Source organism: Prenolepis imparis, unplaced genomic scaffold, assembly GCF_030444845.1.
Source record: "Prenolepis imparis isolate NDT839.2.m4 unplaced genomic scaffold, iyPreImpa1.0 SCAF_10, whole genome shotgun sequence".
In the NCBI taxonomy this organism is placed as follows: Eukaryota; Metazoa; Arthropoda; class Insecta; order Hymenoptera; family Formicidae; genus Prenolepis; species Prenolepis imparis.
Genome location: NW_028141168.1, coordinates 13,212,673 through 13,237,784, shown reverse-complemented (window position 1 = coordinate 13,237,784; position 25,112 = coordinate 13,212,673). Strand labels below are relative to the sequence as shown.

General features: G+C 36.9%; 1 protein-coding gene across 1 annotated transcript in view; it reads left to right on the top strand.

Moving 5' to 3' along the window:
- The window catches only part of LOC145941515 (uncharacterized), a 175,234-nt gene extending 156,886 nt beyond the window's left edge, over positions 1-18,348 (top strand). Inside the window, exon 8 of the mRNA XM_083047624.1 lies at positions 17,555-18,348. The gene's annotated coding sequence lies outside the window, so the exon portion shown is untranslated. The remainder of the gene's footprint in view (positions 1-17,554) is intronic.
- Positions 18,349-25,112: the final 6,764 nt, after the last annotated feature.

Below are 25,112 nucleotides of genomic sequence, written 5' to 3'. Positions count from 1 at the left end.
TCTATTCCTCTGTGGTGAGATAAAATCCATCGGTCAATAAAACAGGAATATTTGCAATACACATCAAAGCTTTTGGAAGTGCATATTGATGATTATCTTGATCGTAAAAGCAACGACACCACGTTGACGGAGTAAAAATTTTGTAAATACTAGCATATTCAATATTTGCATATATTGATTCAGGACATTCAGGTTGATAGTTCACCTTGTGTTGTAAATTTCGAGATCTGTGTTGTTTTACGAATTTATTTGTCTTACTCTTTTTTATTTTGATCTCTCTATTTTCTATGTATACATGTAGTAGATTTTTTTTCAAATAGAATATATTTCAGATTTTGCTTATTTAAGGATAAAAATATGTTTTTTCTCCATTATACATTCTCCACACAATTGAATCTGAATCGAAAAACTTAAGTAAATACGATCCCAGTTACGCCAGTGATTTAACAAAATTGGATAGAATTTAATATTGTATTTTAAATATCATTTCGGGAATTATATACGATAAGCAAATTTAAAAAAATTATATATGAAAAAAGTTATATTTTTTTTGCGCGATGAAGAAATTGATATTTTGAAGAAACCATTTACAATTGCAATGTTTACACGCGCCTGTGGGTGTGTATGTGTGCAAGATTATAACATGCATTATCCCAATTCTTTTCTTCCTCCCCTGCGGTTGTATTCTCATATTCGCCGTAATATTCGGCGCGGACGGAAAGCTCGTAATCGCCGTGTGTTTATATCGCGAGCGAACAACAGTATCTCGAGTTACCGGGGCTGTAAGGTCGCGCATCGACGATCCTCGCCTGGCTCCTCGGGAAAGGAGCGCGCCGCGGCGGGATGAAGAAGTCACGTGCCCCCGGGTACGCAATGCGGTAGGAGATACATACATGCCGGGAAACCGCAGACCGCGGCGTGTGAGCGACCGCGGTCCCGTAGGAAGATCCTCGGAAAATTGCGGCGGGTCTCTTCCTCTTTCTCTTCGCAGCTTTGGAAAAAAGTCAGCCCGAGGCATGAAACAGGGGAGGTGGAGGGAAAGGGAGGCACACAATGGACCGCGCGATCCGATCGCCGCCAATATTTTGACAATGCATCGACCATTGACTGGAGCATGGGGTGCCGCGGGTATATATATACGATAGATAGAGGATCCTCCCGAGGGGCACAGCGACGGGCCCCCCCTTGGGTAATGGGAGGCCCCGTTGAAGGGAAAACGGTTGTGTCGTCGCTGCGATCGAATGAAAGCAACCGCGGAGAATCGACCGCCAACGACAACGCGTCGGTGTAGTGGTAGCGATTTTATTGTCCGAAATCCACAAAGTATCAGCTCAATACGGGATGCAATCTGGCGAATGTCTCCTGGCCAACTGCACCTCTGGCTCCGGCACCTAAGGCGACCGTCTTCTCTCTCTCTCTCTCTCTCTCTCTCTCTCTCGGTCTCTCTCTCTACCCTATACCTACCCTCTACCTACCTACCTATCTAACTTTCTACCCACCTACCTACCTACCTACCTATCTACCTGGCCACAATACCTTGTTGCCGTTGTTTATGTAATCCTATTATTCCGTATTGTGCTGCTCAAGAAACATTCCCAGGGATGCTCATTCTAGCGGTGGAAACGACGAGCGGCTTTTCCTTGAAAATATATTTTGCAACGAGATCGCGTACTCGCATAATTAATACGTTTTTGGAAATTTAACTCGGATCTACTTATAAATTAAAACTGGCCGCTAAAAGGGAACTTAAACTCGGATCTACTTATAAATTAAAACTGGCCGCTAAAAGCCAACTTAAACTCGCATCAAAAGTAATTTTGAATGACGAAATATTATTTTACGCATAAACTCAGTATCTTGGAAATGATATTTAAAAACAATTGATAAATTAATCATTATTATATTATGATTTATGTATTAATTTTTAACAAATAATTTTGTGTGATATTTCTTAATATAATATATATAAAATATTTTATTGATAATATATTATCTCCTTCTTTCTCTTCCTCGCTCCCCTCTCTTTCTAAAAGATAAAACTTCAACACACGTCGAATTTTTGCTTTAAAATGATTTCCCTAATGCACACATCCGTTGGCAGCGAAATCGCGATATTTTATACAGTCCGGGTTCCGTTGTAAAGATGCATCTTCGCGTTTCGTGAAATATGTACGTAGAGAGAGAGAGAGTTATGGGTTTTCTCACCAGTCGAGTGGTGATTTGAGCTTGAGAAACTCTGACCGCATCGAGTCAGGTATGTTAGGAAAATATATAAATGGGGGTTCCCCACAAAACGGAGAAGTCTGGCGGTTGACAGGCAGCGGGGTGCACGATACTTCATTGTTAGCTCATTGTTGGCGATTCCTTCTCCTTTATGCACTCGTATCGTGGCTATCTTCTCCGTCTCTTCGAATCGCTATGGACGTCGTGGCACGACAAGGGGAACGACGTTGAATTTAGCATTCATTGTGAAAGGAACTCTCTGGCCGACACCCCCACTGCGATGGAAATACTCGCGACGTAAAAAAAGCCACGTAAAGGTGGGAGAAACGCGACACCTACGACTTAAAAAAAAAAAAAGAGAAACCCTTCCGCGCCTTTGAAAGCGTCGTATCTTAAAGTAGCGTATCTGCGACTAATCGGTCAGTGGTTCGTCGGGAACAAGGAAGCAATACTATACAATATCGCGACTTACGTCCCACTGTGTTACGATCAAAAACATCCCCTTAATACCGACTTTATTGTATCGGAGTCGGGAAAGAGGATTTGTATCGTGGGAATTTAATTATAAATCCGGATCGTATTGATTCAAAATTATACCGATGAAAAAAATCACGATGACCCGCAGACGTACTTAAAACGGAATATTCCAGGAGCAGGTTAAATTTAAATCCAAGAGTCTTAAAAGTTATTCTCAAATATTGACATAACAAATGACCTTTCAACCTTATTTTATAACGAAATTGATTTTACCAATTTCTTTTGCGAAAAAATGCATACTGTAAAACTCGTGTTAAGCAAGACGCATCGACACACGTACACGAAATATATAGAAAAAGAATAAGAAAATTTAATATCGATTAATTTGTTGTCGAAATTAGTCGTGGATCGGCGAATGAACGTGTTATTTCACTGAGAATGAAAAGATTAATTTAATCTTTCGGGAGTCTCTCCCTTTCTCTCGAAGAAAGAGAGATTCCTCGATCGCGGAAGGATATCTCTCGCGATAAAAAATCCGCGATCATTCGATAATTTATCCGCGGCGGATTCAGCCGCAAGTGCTCATTACGGTATCTCGCGAGGTTACGATGCGGGCCCCGTATCGAGCTTTTGCGATAAAGCTCGGTCCCGGCATCGCGTGTGCAATTTCGAGGCTAAGTAATACATCGCTGATTACAGGCTGCCACGCGTCTTTTAGGTCTGTCTCTCGATCCGATGTAAATAATAACGAGCGCTTCCCACGGGAGAGAATATGTATGTAGCTCGAATCTATCCCGCGGTTTCTCCCTCCGTCGGAATTTGAATTTCATAAAAGCCAAACCGCCGACGTCCGTGACGATGATGTTCGGAGATATTTCGCGATCTCCCTAATCGACGGACGTATCTCTGCGCGAGGAGTCGCTATTAATTATGTCATGAAATCGTTGCGAAACCTCCCGAGATTCTTCTCTACTCTCTACAACGATCACGAACTCCTATTAGCTCCGTTACAATGTAAATATTGCGGTATTTATTTTTCATCAACTCAGTTGCTCTACATATTTATTTATTTATTTATTTATAATTGAACGACGAATGATTTGAGAGAGTCGCGTTTATTAAAACACAATTTTTTGAGAAAAAATACAAAAGCTCTTTGAATTCGACTAGATATATTTTGATCATATAACGGGAACACTTCTCATTCGACATCGCCAGACAAAATAACGCGAGAAAGAGAGATGGATGTGAAGTTAAAATTGTCAAAATTGGGCTCATAACGCGCTTCCGAAGTCACCGATTCAATTCAAAGTATATTCTGTTTCGTTGACGAAGGGTCTGACGAGCGGAAGCGTTTGTTCGACTTTACGAGATCTCTGGCCCGGCGTTCAAAGGCCCTCGATGATGGCACACGTTCGCGGCTGCACAATGCTTGCCGTGGCATTCTTGCCGCCACGTATATCCGTATAGGCCCACCCAAGGGGCTCGGAGGTACTCGTTTAGGCAAAGGCCCGTCGTTTCTGTGACAGCAGGCTACAGTTACTATACGGATGGATTGTTACTTGTAAGACGCGACGTGCGCGGAGTAAACAAAATATCCGGCCAAGAAAGCCGGCCAGAGAGATCCTGCCTGTCAATGCCTCTAACAAGGTCGATTTTTAAATACGCGGTCCGAAACGCGATAATAATAGCTCGACAAGCGTGATGAAAGAGGGAGAGAGAGATGAATCACGAAACTAGGATAGAGAAATATCGACGCGTGTCTATGATATTAAAACCTTTAATTAAGTTCCTGTCCTTCTCGCGAGAGAGATATCCGAGTAAAAAATTCAGCCAGATACGTTATGATCGATACGTCGGATCGCGAAGTCACGTCAGGTTACGGAGGTTAATTACCCGACAGATACTCGAGAAGGATACCCGGCCGGTCGGAGAGGTGGACCGTCAATACCGGTATCCTCCCAAATCTCCTCTCGGGCTCACGATAAAACGGATAAAACGGATTTCCATGCGAATGGATTGTTAAGGATTGCCGTTACGCGTCTCGATAAAAACCGGTTCCCTCCGGAATCGCGAATCTAACCGGATTTCTCGCGGCAAACGTGACTCGCCGGTGTTACTCGTCGATTCGGCCTCGAATCGCCTCGCTTTATCCGCCGTCCGATCTGACGTTTCTCTCGCAAACCCGTTTTATAGAGGGAGAAGAGACCGAAAATTTCGGCGCGGCACCTCGCGCGCGCGATCATAAACATTTCATTTTCCCAAGCGAAAGGTTATCGTCTAGGCTTGTTAATTTTAAAGCGCCTTAATTTATTCTCACGGCCGTCTCTTAAGCGCCGACGAGCCGCGTGAAATAAAATACCCAGCTCGCGCTCGCCAGGCGTAAATTATCCTCTATTGGGCTCTTAACGCCAACGCCAATTTATACAGCGCGTCTCTATCTTGGCGCATAATTAAGGAGTTAGTCGGGATAACCGACGTTACAACGTCTTTATTTATAAACAATGAATTTGTAAGCGCCTGTTTGCGTTATTATTTATAACTGCTGCTGCTGCTGCCGTTTTTCGCAACGCAAAAGAAATTCAAATCGGTCAAACCACGTTCGTAAAGACGAGTGCACGTGTGATGTAGATAGTTTAAGATTTGTAACCTGTTGGAAAAATTGTGTGGAAACGAATCTCTAAAGTCATATAATGAAAAATGTAAGGGGAGAATTAAACAACTATTTGCTGATTCTCGAAATCGTTTACTCAAGTACAGTTTGCCGTTTTGTTGGCTTTATTTTAAATTCAAATTTAGTTTGCAGATGCTCTCTCTCTGTCCCGAAGTGCTTGTATTAATTATGCTACAAGCGGCATCATGAATACTAAGCTTTACGAAATTCGCGCGACTATTAAAACGGACCCATAAAATTCTATCGATTAGCGCGAATCCTTTCCCACTCGATGATATATAGTGGAATGTGGAATCGGGCACCGGTTAATTTAGGCCTACGAGAGACGGACCGGGAACCATTTAAAAAGCAACGCGATCGATCGGGAAGAGGTATCCACGTAAAAGGAATTCGAAGTAAATTCGCAGACACATATCAGGTAAACGAGGGCAAACACGGGTACGAAAATATTTTCATGGCAATTTATTCGCGGCACGTTATTCCGTAATGCACCTTTTTACTCGATAAACATTGGATCGGTGTATAAACGCCCGGGCGTTTGAAATGAAACATACCATTTCGACAAATCTCCGCCGTTAAACGAGACGCCGACCGTATATTTTTCCAGGTTCCAGGAGAGAGAGAGAGAGGAGGAGAGAATGTTTTACGTATAAACTGCATGTATAATAGTCGCGGCGCGTATACATACGCCGTGTAACCGCAGAAATGTCGAATATGCATATATAACGTGTGAGAGAAGAGAGCCCCGGTTCAAAGCTCGCATATTCAAGTAATGTATGACGTATTCGCATACGCGCTCTCTCCAAACTGCATATAGAATATGCATATTCGCCCGCGCAATTTCGAGCTATATTACGCGCATATTTTTTTGTTTTCTTCTTTTTCTTTTTCGATTTTTTATTTATTTTTTTTATTTTAGTAAACTCTTAACCGACGATGTATGCGCGCTCTGTCTCTCTAACTGTGCGATCCACAAATATTCATACACCCTTGTTCGCAGTTTGCTTGATGAACTATCTTCATATTACGTTTGACGCGTTTAAATGACATCGCATCAGTCGTTCCCGAGTAAAATAATTTACTTTACAAATTATCTCGAAAAGTTAACAAAATCGCTAGAAGAGAGATAAACGTATCCAGGTAAATGTTCACGTTGTTAATTAAAGGTAGAATTTAAAAAATGTAACGCGAGCGTGTCATATAAAAATCTACTTTCTTATCTCAATATACGATTTTATACGATTGCTCAGAGATGGGCGAGAAATATAGTATTTAAAACAAAAGAATATAAAAAATATTTTTGTGCGTCATATAAATGAATGAATCATATAAATAATGTGAGATACAATAATTTAGTTATACATATTAATTAAAATTCTATTTGTGAAATATTTAATTAATTTTTATACAAATCAAAAATAAATATTTCAAATATAATGTAATTTTCATTAATCAATTGAAATGATTCTTTCTCTCTTCATTAAAGGGGCAATAAAATATTTAAATACTACCATATCACGAGAATTCGCATTTTATTCTAATAAATAAATATGTATTTGAGCAGATATTTTTTTGACTCATCTTCGCAAAAGAAAAAAATTTTTTTTAATAATAGCTTATTTAAACAAAATAAAAAATATATTTAAATAATTATTTTTTATAGTCTATGTATATGCACAGGAAACGCGTCTATCACATTATATGACAATTCCGTTAATATTCGTTTGTTACATTCGTGTAGTTTTCTGATCTAGCTTTGGGCGATCAATTCGCTGATCGCCACAGATCGACACAGATCGACACTCGTGGCGTATCGACTGTTCGCATTACGAAGAAAGATCGCGAAGTATAAATCGGCAGCTAGTGTAGTAGCCCGGGTAAATATTCCGCACCCCGGGAATTAACTATCGGTGGATGGGTTTAGGGGAGGTCATGACGGTCGCTATAGCTGTTTGCTCTGCCTGGGAAATGACAGCTGACCCGCAATCCCAGTCCTCAGACTCCGCTCCAGCGAGAAAGACTGGCGGAAAGAGAGAGAAAGAGAGAGAGGAAAGGGAGGAGATGAGGGGTCCTCTCCGAGTCAATATAGCGAGACGCAGAGTTTCTTTTGCCTACGTCTAGAATCGCAGAGAATGACTCGCCTTCTCGCTCGACAAAAGAGCGTATTTCCGAGAGTCGCGAAGAACCGCCGGCTGGACGCTTTAAGATCTACAAAGATTTCTTCTGCTCTCCCCGTGGAAAATATTCTTCGATACTCTCTGCGGTATGTATGGGTGTGTGTGTGTGTGTGTGTGTATGGGAAAGATTAATATTGACAATTTTGAAATTTTTAAACCGGGAATCTGAAATGCTTCATGGGAATTGAAGAGGATGCAGAAAGTAAATCTGCGTATACGTTGTCTCGAGAAATTTTCTATGCTTATTTTTCCACAATAATGCAGTTTTACACAATGCGCATGCAATACACTGACTGCACATATAAGATCATATAGGGTGCAAATGGGCCGTTTCTACTGAACATGCAGACAATGCAGGATCGTACTTGCATTCTTGCATTCAAGCATTGTCTCCGGATTTTCGATGGTATTCGCGGTTATCAAAACCACTATATAATTTTATTCATATTCCTGTAGCATTTATTACTCGTGTAACATTGTATACGTTAAATCCCCACAAGTTTGTGCGATACATATATGTATAAATCGAATTATATTTTGTATTACAAAAATGACAATTTTTTTTCGCAAATTTTATAAATTAATATTTTCGACTAAACGTTATTAATATTATTCTAATTAATCGCAATTATCGTGTATGTATAAAAAATGTTCTCTCATTTTTAAATATGCACGCTCTTTATAGAAACATTAATAATCTCGATTTCGCTTCTTCTCGCTCTTCGCACAATTATTCGCCATTAAACGATAAACGGTATATCTAAATCGGAGGCGACGACGAGATAAAAAAATGTCATTTTGGCGAAACCCCGAGCCGGGGCCGGACAGTAGGCTCGTTACGGACGAGTTATCGGCAAAAATCGAAGTTATTCGACACGGTTACACGGGAAGGATCCAATTAGGTACACAGCGCGGATTTATTTACCGCCGCATAAATCTCGACAGTTGTAATATTTCGCAATGCCTCTTTTTTTTCTTTCTCTCATTCCCTTCCGAATATTCTTGTCGACTACGTTATATGACGGCATCCCCGAGTGCGCGCGCGATTTTTTTCTCCTCCTCTCGTCGCGAGAGGAGAGAAACGCCAGGAGAAGAAGGGACGATGCGCCACATATTGCACATAAATTTCGCACGCTTCGCTCATAAAAGGTCCACGGTAGTGTCACTGTACATTATATCGTCATAACGGTGACCGGGGCGCGTGTTTCTCCCGCTTTTCTCTCTGTCTCGCTATCGAGCGGAAAATAAGATTCATTTTTTTTTCTCGCGAGGCCGACGAAGGCGAAACGACGACGTAAGCGCGATTTTATACGAGATCGAATGAGTAAATAATCTACAAGCAGTTGCGTCTCGGCTGTTTTTTATCGCGATCTCAATTTTACTCGGTCACGAGGCGCTCTAATAATGACTAATCGCGTCCTTGGATCGACTTTCAGGGTTGGAAGGGGTTGGGGGTTGAACGATAATAAATACACGCGCATTCCTGCCCGATTGACTCGAGAAGGTATCGATCCAAAGTCGTGAGAGAGATACGCTGAAATAATAATAATACGAGCATGCGTAATATGTATGTATGTATGTGTAGGAAGACGTAAATATTTGATAACGCGCGCATATAGGCACAGGAAACCGCGAAGAACGTGACAATTTTAGCGCGACGAAATTTCAACTAATTAAATGTGCACGAAGGTCGTCTAAATGTATGCTAGTGTCATCTAAAATTGCTTTAATTTAGTCGCGCAATATTGACTGAGAAACGAGTTCCTCTGAATATATAGAAGGCTTTTTCACTGTAAACACAATATATATATATAGAGTTAGTTATATAAAGCTGAAAATTGAAATAATAAAGTCACATTATTAATTGACAGTAAGTGACAGCAGGAAGGATAATAATAATACGACCAACATAAATTCGACTTATATGTTCGTCAAATTTTTACGAGCGCTCGAGATGTTGATTAACAAGATATAACTTGACGCTTCCGTTTCAACGACGTGACAATTTAACGATCGGCAGACGTATAGTAGGTATTTTTTCTAAATTTTTACAAGTCACGCAAACTGCTGTTATAAAATACCGAAACTTCCGTCAATTTTATCGAAACCCAGATAAGCGTTAGATAAGCATATAAAGAGACGGAAGGTCGGATCGATGACTGCGGCACGAAACTGTTCATTTGGAAGGTCGCTTAACTCGCGAGAGACGTATCGATAATCAGACGGGGAAAAGTACAGCGGAAGAGAGAAAGAGAGGAAGTGACGCGCGTTTTAGTGCGTGTGGTCGAGCACGTTTACACACATTCAGCCGTATAATAAAATCGGAACCAGTTTCATTTACGATGGTCAGAAGCATCGGCTTTTTCCCCTCCGTCCCTTCTCTCTCTCCTCCCGAACGCGAGATTGATCCGATCGATAGCCGGGTATTTGGAAGATCAGACCGATCGATAATCGATGCCACCTTTTTCTTCCAGGGATTTCCTTGCGCATACATATATAGAGAGGTCGTGTATATAGAGCCGCTCTAGAATTTTTTTCCGAATACTCTTAAACGGAATCGAGGCGCAGAGGAACGAGATGAGAGAATCGTTTGGACTCGCGATTGGTCCAGCAAGATTGCACCTTCCTAAATGAACAACCGTGCGTGCCTCGGATTGCGTGAACCCCTCTCTTGGCCTTTTACTTTTTTTTTTTTTTGGGGCAACAGATGCCGCTGGATTTTCTAGATCGTAGCTGATAAGGTAATAAAGGCGAATGGAGAACAACCTTCGTCTGCGTGAAACCGCTGAATTTTATAATTAGCCGGCTGGTAGGATTTCCGGCATTTGCGTTATAATATTTGGAAACTATAATCTTGCATCTCTGCGTCTATAATTAATTTTGTGATTCGAAAACGTGAATTCACGAAATAAAGTATGTACCAAGCAATCAGAGAGCAATGTGCTCTCTGATTAAATAACGTATCTTATCACAATATTCCTATCACGTCTACTATTGCTCGGAAATTTTGTAATATCCGCAGGAATTTATATACTTTATATAAGAGCGTTTTAATCTGCCGCATGACGATGTCAGGCTTCGCGTATCATCGGACACGTCATTGTGCTGTTGTGAGGCTACAGTATTGACAAGCAATTACGTGGGCGTTTAACGTGGCTTATAGATTCTTCGGACATTCTTCGGGGAAGAATATTTTGTACGCGAAAAAGAACCTTTATACATTAAATATTAAAAATTCTTATTCAACACACAATATATAACTATACATGTTAACAGAAAAAAATAAGCTCTCTGGACAATAGAAGAATAATATATGTTCGGATCCCGTTATAAAATTGACATTTTGTATAGGATTTTCTTCGACGAATTTCGTTTCCTCTACGTGGCAATTTTTATAACACGCGATTAGCATTAAATATCAACTTTCAGTATGATTATAAAAATATCTGCGACTGATAAGGCATATATTCTACATATACTTTAATGATACATATATATAAATTATATATTATTATATAATATATCCTATATATAAATTATTTTATAAATTTATATATATAAATTATACATATAATATTATATAATACATGTATAAATTAAATAATATGAAGCAGAAAAAAAAGATATTTAAGATATATATAAAAATCTCAATTTGTCCGCGTAGATTACGGCGAAATATATTTAAACGCGGGTAAATTGCGCGACGTTGATTGCCGTTTCTATGAAATTCGCGAGACACCGCGACAATATGCCCGCATAATCAACTACTCGTTTGTCTCGTGTCAGACTATAACAAATGCTTTCTCTATCTCCCTCTCGTCCGCCCCTGGTTCGGCGCCGCTCTCTTCCCTGGGTGGTCGCCGCAAACTTTTGTCGGACGATAAATACCCCGAGCCACCGTAAACATGCAAATGAAAAGATTCGCGCCGGCTTTCGGTTAGATCCCGCGTTAGGCTGCGACTAATGGGTCCCCCACTTCGTCATCCGTATGAATTTATATCTGTCTCGGGAATATAAGCCAACGCTGATATCCTTTCTATGCGTATATAGCCGGAGTGCAAGCCGACGACGATGGTTTAAGCGGCGCTGCAAAGTTCGCTCTTTCCCGGGAGAAATAAAACGGGACCCTTAATGTCTCGCGAAACTTTGTAAAAATTCTATTTATGAGCCCCATAGATGCTGTTTAAAATTTCATCACGGTATCCCTATCGAAAAGATATCCTCCGCGCCTAACGAGAGATTTGTAGAGATTTCGCGACGAACAATATATGTCCATTTTTATTTTTAAGAAAATAAGCCGAATATATATATATATATTATATATATATTGCGAGAAAAGTGTTTTTTAATTGATAAGATTGAAAAGATTTGTAGAAATAAAATGGTTATTTTTCACATATCTCTCTAGATAATTAATCTCATTGTAATGTTAATCTATGATTTTATTCAATGAAAACTATATGATATTCAAACTATTTTGACAACCGTGTAAAAAACTCAAGACTAAAAATTTCGCTATAGAATATTGTGTGGGAAAATATATGTAAATACCACAGAGAGAGAAATTGACCAGAACGGTATAATGCGAAGCAGAGGAATTTTAAGATGCGAGTTCTTCCTCCATGCATAGAGAGCGACACGAATATCTGCTCGTTAGAGAATAGAACGTTCGTAATTTGTGTCGAATCATCTCGATTCGATTTATCGTCCGATAAGGTTTTCCCGAGAACGAGAAGAGACCGTGGCATTGTTCGACTATTGGTGTTTCTTTTTTAGAGAGTTTGAAATGCTTCCTTTTGAGATCCATAAAGTACATTATCGAGGCAAACGAGTAGATTGTTTCTCTCTGTTTTCTTTCAATTTGTATTTTACAGACAAAATACAATAATGTCACGCGAATTTCCATATTTCTATAATCAAAAATTCTAATACCGAAATTTGTCTCCGAGGAATGCAGTGATAAATTAAATTTACGTGTCGCCGCATAAATATATTCTACATTTATGCGAAATATTGTAAAACTATTACATTTGCAAACTTTGTGTAAATTTCATTGAAATAGACTCGTTTCACGAAATTATTATTATTTCTCAACAATAAAACATTTTAACAATCAAGACTAAAAATCAGTTAGAAATGAAATTGGAAATACAAGCGCGCGTGTAGCGCGCGCAATTCTCCAATTTTATGTTAAAAAGAATAATATTTTTAAAAAAAATAATATAAAGTTTGTTTAAACGATTAATATTTTTTCACAGAAATCAACTGATTTCGTTAATTTGCTAATTAAATTTTAAAATAATAAGATGGTAAAAAATTGAAATAGTAATATGTTGTGAATAATATGTTATAATATCTTATTTTTGATCAATCAATATTATTTGATAGCAATCAGCTGATAACTGTCAAAAATATTATAAAATGAACATTATTTAAAACATATTACTATTTTAATTTTTATAACATTATTTTAAAAATTAATTTGCAAATTAACGCTTTAATCAGCTGATTTCTGTCAAAAAATATTAATAGAGCGAAAATTTGCTAATTAAATTTTAAAATAATAATATGTTATAAAAAATAAAATAATAATATGTTTTAAATAATATGTCATAATTCTTCTAACCCGATTAATATTTTTGACAGTTATCAGCTGATTTCTCACAGATAAGGCATCATAATATATTATTTACAACATATTACTAATTTACATTTTATAACATTTTATTATTTCAAAATTTAATTAGTTAATTAACGTTTTATTAATATTTTTTGACAAAAATCAGCTGTGTTTTAAATAATATGTCATAATTCTTTAAACTTGATTAATATTTTTGGCAGTTATGAGCTGATTTCTATTAAAAAATATTAATCGCAGATACGGCATTATAACATATTATTTACAACATATTACTATTTTACATTTTATAACGTCTTATTATATTTTAAAATTTAATTAGCAAATTAATGCTTTATTAATATTTTTTGACAGATATGAGCTGATTAAAGCGTTAATTTGTTAATTAATTTTCAAAATAATAAGATGTTATATCAAATGTAAAATAATAATATGTTATAAATAATATGTTATAATGACCTATCTGCGACTAATATTTTTTGACAGAAATCAGCTGATAACTGTCAAGAATATTAATCGAGTTTAAAGTATTATAACATATATTATTTATAAAACATATTATTTCATTTAATTTTATTTTGAACAAACTGTCCAACTATACTAACTCTCGCGATGACAGCCTCTCGATGCTACAAATATAACGCACAATGCGAATCGAAACAGTCAATCAGCATCGCGAAAAAGATGCAACAATACTTGCGAGAATCGACTTAACATGCCTTTTTTAGAAAGGAAATATAATTTTTTTCAATTCGATCGAAATAAACAATTTCTCACTCACCGATACGTGCAATAGCAGAGTTGTAGTATACAGCACACACATTGATCTGAAAACAAAATATTCAAATTATGTATATACATGTGTGGGGGGGAGGGGGGTGTATGTGTGTGTACAGGTGTTTTCGAAAGTCTGAAACGGTCGAATATCTCAATACAATTTAGAAAAAAATATTTTTAGATATTTTGCATACCTCACAGTTGCCCCGCTGTCGCCTGATGCCTCCCCGGGCCTCCTCCTCCTCTCTTGGTCAATGGTAGCACTCACGACACTCGCGAAAACACGAATAATTACAATCGCCCGACACTTTAAACGGCACTCCCGACGCGACGCGTGAATTACACGCGTATTTCGCGTACATTGCACAATGAGAAGAAACGATTCGAAAGCTATAATCGCACGAATCAACGTCCATTCGATACTCGAGAATCTCGCAGTCAAGCGCGCAGCTTATCAGCAATGCTCCCTGTAACAAATAAAAAATACATATATAAAGAGATACTTAAACAAATATAACAAAAATTATGCGTTTTTCCTAAAAGAAATGTTATATATTTTAATTTGTTTTACTTCACAGTTGTGCCTTGCTGTCGTCCGATATCTTCCGCCCGAGCTTCCGCCTCCTCTCTTGGTAGAAATTTGGGTAACTTAGCTTCCCATTCAGAATCATCCTTTATGATAAATCATAAGAAATATCATAAGGGATTATCCATCCAGGTACTAGAGTCCTCTCACCACGTCAAGGTGTACCCATTGAGAGGGGGGTATTATTGTTGACAATAATCCCCTCGACAAGTCAGGGTAACATACGCAACATTTATGTGAACGTATGTCTCTGTCATCGTGAAGAGTCAAAACTCAAAATCACGAGACTAGAGGACGTTTCATCATAATAAATAATTCGCCTCCAATGCTACTACTGGGATAAATAGTTACTGATACAGTAAAACTATCTAAAAGGCAAATTTATATTATGTGCATGTCTACCTTCAGTAAATTACTTAGGCTAATAATAACATACAAATCCAGTTTTAAAAATCTTAAAAAATTATTACATAAATAAATATATAATAATCGCATCTAGACCGCGATCGTATGAATTAAAACAATAGGCATTGTGATAAATATTACACTCCACTAAAATTACAATGTTTTGAATTATTTGATTAATCAAAATAAAAGAGACATTTTTTTTTTTTAATTGGTCAATTAAATGCTTTGAAGCATTTATAATTTTAGATAGAGTGCACTCATATCGTTTGCTGTTTCAACGCGCTGTGTAATCGCGATTTTTAAGAAAATTAGACTTTTCTACATTTCGCGAATAATTAAAAAGAAAAAAAATGCTCACGAGGATGATTTATCAATCTGGAACAACTTGTTTTATGATCCGATTCTTAAGCAGAATTTTCGAGCAAAATTTTAATAAAAAACAACACGTAGATATAATAATAAATGCGATATAATTCATACATATATAAATCTATATGTAAATTTGCCTCTAAATGTACAAGCACTGAGAGGCTCTAATGACTCGATTATCTTTACCGAAAATTACTTGATTTTTGTCACTTGAAATTTCGGTCTAATATACAATAAAATTACGAAATAATCTCACAATTTATTCAGAAGACGTTACTATTGCGAATAATTGCGTTAATTTGGTTTGATTATCTCTTTGTCGGCGTACCTGAATGGATTATTATCGGAGCTCGAAGTTTCTGCGTCTTTACGCCATGGCGGTCCCGTGCGAGAAAGGAACATGAAGTTGCTGCAGAAGCGCGCGTAACAAGCAGGGTGCGCAATCGATTCTTAAGCAGGATTTTTTTAAGTAAAATTTCGATAAAAACGGCATGTAGACATTAGATATAATAAACTCGATTATAAATCTATATAAATTCGATGATTTTAAACATGCAGCACTTGGAAGATCGATATAGGAAAAAAGGATCTAATGGCTCGATTATTGTCACCGAAAAATTCGCTCAATTATTGTCACTTGAAATTTCGCTCTAATACGCAATAAAATTACGAAATAATCTCACAATTGATTCAGAAGACAATGCTATTGCGAATAATCGCGTCAATTTGGTTCGATTATCTCTTTGTCGGCTTACCTGAACGGATTATTATCGGAGCTCGTAATTTCTGCTTCTTCACGATGTGGCGGTTTCGCGCGAAAGAGAAACAGGAAGTTGTTGCAAAAGCGCGCATAGCATGTTCGACCAATCAGAATAAAGAAAACTTCCTGCATCCTGATTGGTTAAACAAACGAAGTATTTGTAGCGTTAAGGCCCGTTCTACAATACGTCGTATGTCGCGGTGGATGTCGGAACGTAAGCGATGGTCCAATGAGAAAATTTCGTTTTCGAAAACGAAGCGATGGTCCAATGAGAAAATTTCGTCGAAATTTTCTCATTGGACCATCGCTTACGTTCCGACATCCACCGCGACATACGACGTATTGTAGAACGGGCCTTAACGCTACAAATACTTCGTTTGTTTAACCAATCAGGATGCAGGAAGTTTTCTTTATTCTGATTGGTCGAACATGCTATGCGCGCTTTTGCAGCAACTTCATGTTCCTTTCTCGCACGGGACCGCCATGGCGTAAAGACGCAGAAACTTCGAGCTCCGATAATAATCCATTCAGGTACGCCGACAAAGAGATAATCAAACCAAATTAACGCAATTATTCGCAATAGTAACGTCTTCTGAATAAATTGTGAGATTATTTCGTAATTTTATTGCGTATTAGAGCGAAATTTCAAGTGACAATAATTGAGCGAATTTTTCGGTGACAATAATCGAGCCATTAGATCCTTTTTTCCTATATCGATCTTCCAAGTGCTGCATGTTTAAAATCATCGAATTTATATAGATTTATAATCGAGTTTATTATATCTAATGTCTACATGCCGTTTTTATCGAAATTTTACTTTCGTTTTCGAAAACGAAATTTTCTCATTGGACCATCGCTTACGTTCCGACATCCGACCGCGACATACGACGTATTGTAGAACGGGCCTAAGTGGAATCGATTCTTATGTGCGATTTTTAAAACTTTAATGAAAACGGCATATTATAATCGCGTAGCGCGCGATTGTGTTGTTCTAGTGTTATAAAATGTAAAATAATAATATGTTGTAAATAATATGTTATAATGACAACACAAGAGATAGGTTATATGACATATGCAGATAGGTCATTATAACATATTATTTACAACATATTACTATTTTACATTTTATAACACATTATTATTTTAAAATTTAATTAACAAATTAACATCTTATTAATATTTTTTGTCAGTAATCAGCTGACTAAGGCCTGTTTCTACCAACGTCGGTTAACTTTAACCTACGGTTAAACTCTATCTTTGTCTTTTTTCAGATACGTTCTTAAAAAGAGACAAAGATATAGTTTAACCGGAGGTTTAAGTTAACCGACGTTGGTAGAAACAAGCCTAAGGCGTTTATTTGTTAATTAATTTTTAAAATAATATGTTATAAAAATTAAAATAATAATATGTTATACCGAAAAAGTACACAACAGCAGTACTGATACCTGGTGCCTGCCTGTTACAGGATGCGCAACACGTCAAGGTCGTCAAGTCGGAGTTTCCGGACCGCCGAGCCGAGTCGAGCTAAGCCGAGCCGAGCCGAACCGAGCCGAGCCGAGTCGAGCCGAGCTCCGAGTTCGCACGTACGACGCGACCACCGCCATTACGACTTCGCAACCTTGGCGTGATGCACGTCCCGTAACTGGCACAAGCCTGTCTGTTGTTAGGTGCATTTTCGGTTGTTCGCGATCAACGTTTGCACGCTCATCGCCGGGTCCGCGACAGTACGAGTGTGAGTTTAGTGTTTTTACGTACTTAATTATCGTACAAATCCGATCGCGTCGCGAAATCGTGTACCGACATCGTGATCGCGATCGCACGGGCGAGTACATTACGCGAGCGAGTCTTCTATGTACAAGGGCGGATCGAATTACCGTTGCGCTTTCGACGCGAATTTCCGGAGTTTTTCGGCATTGTCGATCCGATTTCTACGTCGTTGAATTGTGATATATAAAACATAGTGAAATGTAGTCCCCATTTCTTGGAATATCGGCGACTCCGAGTGCATCGTGAAGTAGTCGCCGCATCATCGTCGTTCGATGAGGCCTTCCGATAAGTGGGCCTTGAAAAAAGCGGCGACGCAAAAACAGAGCATCGGTTTTATTCGCGCGCGAATAAGCTCTCGCGATTCTCGCGTTTTACCGAAACGCGTCGAAATGTGATGTATCTAAAATCCGGGCGTCGCCGCGCGTCGCGAACGATAAAAATTACGCGAGTCCAAATGTTTCGAGTGAGTGCCATAACCCTAAAGGAACGGTGCGGAGAGAGAGAGAGAGAGAGGTGGCCCGGGCGGCATCAGGCAACGGCGGAGCAACGATTGGGTAAATATAATTTATAATTTATTTAACTTTTTATTTGTTATTTGTGAGATTATCTATTTATCTTCGCGATAATGATTCAAATTTTATATTGCTGTATAATAATGAATTTAATTAAAATATTTAATAGTAAAAATAAATAGTAAAATATTTTAATTTAAATATTTTTTATAATTATTTCAATCTTCCTTTTAAAAACATTTCTTTGCAAATCATATAGTTTTTTAATATCTTAAAGTAAATAACAAAAGTTAACTATGCGCATATATATATATAATCATTTTTTGAAACATTAAAATAAATATTTAAATTTTTTAATTAATTTTAATATTTCAAAAAATGATTTGAAATATTATAAATATAAATGATTTAAATATTTTAATAATTGTTTTATATAATATTTATACTTTATATTTTACAGATTAACATTGTCTACAATTCCGCACATCAAATTGGTGAGTGTTGAATTTTCAAGCGTATCAAAAGGTACAAACATATACATATATTTTTGATGGTGAACAATATATCTTATATTGTCTATTTGAGTGCATTTTCTATGCACAATAGCTTACAAATTAAGCGATGTTTGACTGTTAATTAGCTCACAATTATAATTTGTTAATTTATAATGTAAAATTATTTTTAATTTTCAATACTTGGATATTTAAGAAGTCATTTATTAATAATATAAAAAAAATCTTAATTTTTATAGTAATATCTTATTTTATCAACTATAGTAATAAATATGTAGGTAGATAATTACATTAAAAAGTAACTCAATAAGCTTCTTAGAATTATTTTCATGATATAATTTATTCAAATAATTTATTTAAATAATTTATTCAAATAATTTATTTAAATAATTTATTCAAATAAATTATGTCATGAAAATAATTCTAAGAAGCTTATTGAATTATTTTTTAATGGAATTATCTACCTACATGTTTATTACTACAGTTGATAAAATAAGATATTACTATAAAAATAACGATTTTTTTATATTGTTAATAAATCTTAAATATCCAAGTATTAAAAATTAAAAATAATTTTACATTCTTAAGAATTCAAATAAATTTATATCTAAATAACTATTTATTTAAATACATTTTCCCTTTCTAAAAAAAGGCAGGCATATTAAGTCGATTCTCGAAAGTCTCGAAGTATTGTTGCCTCTTTTCCGCGATGCTGATCAACTATCTCGATACGCGTTGTTATATTCATAGTATCAAGAGGCTGTCATCGCTCATCGCGAGGGTTAGCAGTTTAACAGTTAGTCCGCAATAAAATTAAATAAAATAATATTAATGTTTTAAATTTGTTATAATACTTTAAACTTGATTAATATTCTTGACAGTTATCAGCTAATAACTGTCAAAAATATTAACCGAGTTTAAAATATTATAACATATTATTTAAAACATTATTATTTTATTTTATTTTATTTTATTTTGGACAATCTCATCAAGAGGCTGTCATCGCGAGGGTTAGCAGTTTGACAGTTTGTTTAAAATAAAATAAAATAAAATAATATTATAATAAGTTTTAATACTTTAAATTCGATTAATATTTTTGACAGTTATCAGCTGATTTCTGTCAAAAAATATTAATCGCGGAAAAAGTATATATCATAAATACATATTATAACATATATTATTTACAACATATTACAATTAAAATAATAATATTTTGTAAGTAATATAATATGTTATAATATTTTATCTGCGATTAATATTTTTTGACAGACATCAGCTGATAACTCATCAAAAATATTAATCGAATTTAAAGTATTAAAATATATTATATAAAACATATTATTTTATTTTATTTTGTTTAAACTGTCAAACTGCTAACTCTCGCGATGACAGCTTCTCGATATTAGGAATATAACGCATCGAGACAGTCAATCAGCATCGCGGAAAAGAGGCAACAATACTTGCGAGAATCGACTTAACATGTTGTTTTTTTTTTTTTTTTTTTAGAAAGGGATAATTCTATCGTTGCTTCGAATATCTTTCTTTTCGCTATTCAATTATCTCCCACTAAATGCAATCGAAATAACAGAAGCATCTCTCATTACTAAAATTATTACTAAAATTGCAATTTCGCGACAAGGATGCTTCGAAGCGATCGAACAAAATGATTGGAAGAATCCGTTGCTCGTTTTCCTCGATCGCGAGGTCTAAACCTCCCCGGTTTTGCAGGAAATCCATTCCATTCTCCTGAAATGAGCTCGTGTGCGATCTTTCGACGCGGCCGATTACTCTCGTTTTAGATTCCGGATAAATAATGCATCGTTCGATCCAGTCCTGTGGATGCTGTTTCCGCGTGCCGTTGCCCTGCGTGAAAGCGGGAGGAAAAGCTCGTCGCGAACATGTATCATCGAGAAGTCGGGCGTAAAAGGGGCGGCGATCTCATTTTGCGGGGAGAGAGAGAGAGAAAGCGAAGCAGAAAACTGCCATTAGAAATAAATGGCGCTCCCTGTGCGGTATCGAAGGGCCCGACAATGCGTTCTGTGTTATTATTGTTATTATTCCAGAGGTCTCCCGCTCGATTGCATTCTCATTTCGCGGCAGCGAAACACTCATACCAGGTCGTTCTATTAACACTCTTGATGGGTTTCCTATATATTTCTTTTTTTATCTTGCTCGATATTGCGCGACTTTTAAGCTTTTTATTTTGTACGCCTATCTGAATATAACATGAACTGTTTAAACAATTCTTTGAATTTTATTTCATAATTTATTCTATAGCAATTTTCCCATATTAAACCTGATATTTGTATATAAAAATTTATCTTTTATATCGAGAATATTATTTTCATTATTTTACATTACAAAAGAAATAGCGGGAGTAACGAAATTTAATTTTACTTTGTAATGAACTGCATAATATATAATAAAATAGAGAATTTGAACAATATTTCCCTATATATTATTTTTGTTGGCGTATAAAATATATTACCTTTGCCATCCACGCTTTGTGTTAAAATCGTTTTCCTTTCTTTTTTTCTTTTTTTCAAGTCGTTGATAAATAATAACCCGCAACTTCTCGTCGCGTGTAATATCGTCGCCCCTATCGAGGGAGGGCGGCTTTAAAGATTTTTGCCCGGGTACGGAAATTTTCGCACGCAAGGGGATTGAGTTTCCAAGCTATCTTATCCCTTTACCGTTTCCGTCTCGTCGCGAGAGAGATCTTCGACGATCGCGCAGCCGTTTCTCGCGTGACTCACGCCGCGCGCGAAGGACAGGAGGGTTGGCGAGGGTGTATGTACAAGCCTGGTGTTCGCCCCCTTTGGAAAACAGAACGCGCTCGCGCTACTTCGACGCCCGATATTTCGACTCTCTATCTACGCCCCACGAGAGGGGGGTTGCGTGGGATTAGAAATACCCTCACGGCCCCGGTCGGCATGCATTATAGATGCTCGCGCCTTAGATTAGGGAGGAGGAGGGTGGTGGGTCAGGGCAATGCGGCGCCCGGCAAAAATAGTCCACTCGTAAAGGCAATAGCTTTTATACGTTCCACGGCTCTGTATTTCAAGCGGACCGATGCGATGCATGCGATGGGATAGCGGTGATGTTTCCGATTTGTTCGCGCTCGAGACTTTACACAATTATTATAGGAAGCGAAATATTAGTATACTATATGTATGTCACACATCATTTATATATCATTTTTTACACGGAGAAGAATTTTCTCTTTCATCTTATCGATTATACTTTTGATATCTTATATCGACACTTTCATATTATCTGTTAACTTCTCTGGTCCCCCATCGTTGAATCAAGTTGCACCTAATTCAATTAATTTACTGCTAATTATGTGCCAAGTTGTTGTTGTAGTCCGGATTATTTTTTGAACTGTTTAACAGGAGTTTACATTCAAAGAGAGAAGAGAGTTAGTTTGATTAAGCTTAAGCTAGCTCTATTATAATAAAAAGAAATATATACAGTGCTCGAATCAAAAATCAAATATGTAATTGATTAAAAATGCTCTAATCTGCTGTAAGTTTTGCACCGTATTTCAAGATCAAACGCTTATTATACAACGAATATTATATATTACGCTCATTCTTTTAAAATATAATTAGTCTAACGCTCGCGTTGCACATGATAAAAATCTGTTTTATCAGCGTTATCGCATTAGCGCTATCGCATAATGAGCTAAATTTTCTACTTATAATATAACCGTAAAGAGATTAGAGAGGAACTACAGTTAGCTGCACAGGCTTTTGATGCAATTGACCCTGAGGCATTACTGTTACGCAAACGGTTGTATACCGGCGCATTATACCTTCATGTTTATAGCTAGCGTTTCAATGACCGGGGTCTACACTCGAATCTAAAATTCCTATAACCACTAAAAATTCTCGTCAAAATAATTTAAATTTTTTTCTCTACATTCTATTTATATCTCGACGAATATATGATAAAACTACCTATATAACATTGTTATTGAAATTGTTCATTAACGTTTAAAGGAACATCTAAAACCTTATCTAAAAACTCCTGTAAATAAACAATTGTTAAAACACACGCTACATGGAATCACGAGAGAGAAGATATTTAGGGAGTGCATCATAGATGAGATGGTTATTTGCACATCGCGGTTATTAAGACGTTGCAGCCGGAACGGCGAATAGACGTATAACATTAATAGCCATCCATTTGCGGCGAGCAATTATAAAGACGTCTAACGGGGCGTCTGCGGAAGGAAGAATAAGGGAAAAAAAGAACGAAGGAAGAAGCTCGTTAAACACTTTGAGTCCATATCATCTCTATATGGTGCGCGTATAGAGCGTGAAATACTAACAAGCGGTCATCATCAAACAATGGAAACTAGAACGAAGAGAGAACACTAGCACTGGCGATCAAAGTCTCTTAACTGTTTCAGTATCGCGATACGCTAGTCAATCAAATATTGTGTGTTTTAGCAGGAAAATTTGCTTATTACAATGGACGACCGAAATAATAGAAGCAGCGAAAATAATTACGCTTTTATACTTTGTTATCGATCTTTTAAATCATTGATGGAGAATCATTCTTTTCGTGTATAAATAAATTGCGATTATCCTACAAACATAAATGTTTCACGTGAAATCAAGTTGCCATTTTTTTCTCGAAATAATAAAAGCCATTCATAGGAGAAAAATGCACGTCGAAAAAAAGGGAGATTTTAATTTTTCAATTATAATTTTATTTCAAAAAATAATCAGAATCTAATTAATGTAATAATTTGATTATTACGTCGAAGCCGTTGTAATGTAAATTTGCCGGATGCATATCTGAAATGTTACGTAACGACGATGCATATTTTAAGAGTGCGAAAGTATAAGAAGGGAAATTTTATGTTAACAGAAATGGAACGAGAGAGAGAGAGAGAAGTCGCTATACGCGATAAGTTCCGCTGTAAGTGCCATTAAAAATTCTAGCCGCGCCACCGCGACGAACAGAAATTCTCATTTCGCGCGACGATAAGGCGGAGAGCACTTTCTAAATCCCGCGTCCTGTCTCCGTGCCCGACGCTGATAATAACAATAATGGATGCCCTCATCTGCAATTACAATAAGCAGTTAGCGGGCAATAAATCACGCGAAGCGAAGTCCGCCCGCGATGAAATCTTTCTTTCCGCACATCTCGCGAGATAAGGAAACTTCTTTCCCGACAATTCCGGGGCACGTCCTCCGGAAGTTAACGTGACGAGGGGGAGGCAAAGGGGGGAGGAGGGGCTTGTACAACCCGAGGACCGACTATTTAATTAGTACCGACGACTTCGCCGCGAAACGCGAATAAAGAATCTCTGTCGCAAATGACAATTCATCTCCCCGAGTTAATACACAAGAATCCCGATAATTAGTTTTTATAAGAAGCGGCCAAGACCCTCTTGAGAGCTTGGACCGAAGGAAATAGGAAGTTGCCCACTCTTCGCGAGACTTTAGTATACAGTTGTTGTCGGTTGCGGTCGCGGCGAATGTTATAATTTGATAAATGAATCGATACCGGATGCTCGGATTATCGGATGTACCTATCTATCAACAGTAGTTACTTCGGCGGTTCTAAACTTACCGATAACTCGATTTCGCCGGAGGTCATCGCCTTTGAATTTTTCATTCGGTCAAGATAGAGTACGGTGCACGATATAGCGTCGATATTTCTAACTAATAGGTTATTCACAAGTCTTTCTCCTCGCGATTACAGAGCATTGTATATAAAAAGGCTGTCTCTTAAAATAAGAATCAATCGATTAATGGAGATCGTATGATTTATATGATTTACGTAAATTATAAATATTCAATATCTCTGATGTATTCTGATTATTAAAACAGCTGATACACATATTATTGGAACACTGTCATTTAGATGTGTTTCTGAATTATACATGAGTTTAATTAATTATACACATATTTATCGAGTACAATAGTTTCTTCAGTTTTCACAAATATTTGATTTACATAATTTTTTTTATAGTAATACACATAACATAAAAAATGTCACTCGATTCGAAAAGCTTAAATTCTATCTTTACCACAAGATGGCCATATCATTACGTTTCTTCAATACTCGATGGTAGTGAAACGGGTTGCTCTTCGACAGGAAATCTCCTATAGAAGTTGAAATTATTGATTATTTCGTACGCTTATAATTTTTAATTGTCATTTTTTCTGATAATCTACGTATTCTTAAATTATCGTTAATCGATTGTCAATAT